The sequence below is a fragment of the Opisthorchis viverrini genome (assembly GCF_000715545.1).
Source record: "Opisthorchis viverrini unplaced genomic scaffold opera_v5_145, whole genome shotgun sequence".
Taxonomy (NCBI): domain Eukaryota; kingdom Metazoa; phylum Platyhelminthes; class Trematoda; order Opisthorchiida; family Opisthorchiidae; genus Opisthorchis; species Opisthorchis viverrini.
Window position 1 is genome coordinate 1,231,505 of NW_008751802.1, and position 1,726 is coordinate 1,233,230.

Here is a 1,726-nt window from a genome sequence, read left to right on the forward strand (position 1 = left end):
CATGTCGGGTGGAGTACAATCGTTTCTTCACGACAGTGCTGTGGCATCCGGTCGAACTCTCACATACAATCCACGCGGAAACGGACAAGTCGAACGGCTTACCGGCACGCTTTGGAAGTCCAACACTGTATCTGTCTATCTATCTATCTATCTATCTATCGATCTATCTATCTATCTATCTATCGATCTATCTATCTATCTATCTATCGATCTATCTATCTATCTATCTATCGATCTATCTATCTATCTATCTATCGATCTATCTATCTATCTATCTATCGATCTATCTATCTATCTATCTATCGATCTATCTATCTATCTATCTATCGATCTATCTATCTATCTATCTATCGATCTATCTATCTATCTATCTATCGATCTATCTATCTATCTATCTATCGATCTATCTATCTATCTATCTATCGATCTATCTATCTATCTATCTATCGATCTATCTATCTATCTATCTATCGATCTATCTATCTATCTATCTATCGATCTATCTATCTATCTATCTATCGATCTATCTATCTATCTATCTATCGATCTATCTATCTATCTATCTATCGATCTATCTATCTATCTATCTATCGATCTATCTATCTATCTATCTATCGATCTATCTATCTATCTATCTATCGATCTATCTATCTATCTATCTATCGATCTATCTATCTATCTATCTATCGATCTATCTATCTATCTATCTATCGATCTATCTATCTATCTATCTATCGATCTATCTATCTATCTATCTATCTACCTAACTAAATTCTGTCCAATCAGGGTCTAGCCGAATCTAGGCCAATTGACGTTGTGCCTGTGCTCCTGGGCCCCCACTTCCTATCAGAACCAGAATGGGGATCAGACTTGTTAGGAAAAAAGCAGAATTGTCCTGTGCAATCCGTAGATTATAGAAATAATGAAATTTGTGTCTCTGATCCAGCTGTCATTTATTTTGTGCAGACAGAGAAAATATAAGCGAATGTCTTAAAAGTAAGATGTATCGACAAAGACGACTTCAACCGGTATTTGAATTGACAATAACGCATCGGCAGGGGAAGAATGTGTTAGCTGTTCACTTGCTGTTCATTAAACTAACTGTTTCCCTATGTTTTAGCTGATCTACTGAAGTTGTTTGAAAATTAAGGCCTATCATTCGGCAATCCTCATTCTCCTTCTGGCTGAATCATTCGAGTGCACAACACGCGGTAGGGCAATTTCTGCTAGTGTCATTAACCAGTGATGATTTGTGTTCTGGGGTCCCCGTCCAGCGAGGCGGCGGTTGTTTACCCGACTCAGCTTATTGGTAGTGCACTGTCCACCTATTGGACGCTTCCACCCAGCACAGGGCCAGGCGGAAAGAACTCTGCGAGGCGGACGGTCCTCTGGCATGCGCAATGCATGTTCTAACCAGCGTGACCTATGAAGCGTGAGAAACTCATCTATCGTGGGACAGTTTCTTCTAAAACCACCCAGCGTACCTTAGCACTGCTAATCCAACGTTCTCTTCAAAGAAATCGACTGTCAAGCACTGACAGCTTTCGTATGACCTCTGCGCGTAGAATCATCGGCATCCTTGAAAGCATGTCATCAGTGGTCAACACTGATGCTCCGCTGCCGCACAACCATGATTTTTTTGGAAGCCTTGTGAAGAAAAGAATAAAGGTGGACAGGGAAGGGACTTAATGCTAGCTTATCGCTCAGCTGTAGTACCCTTTCCGTG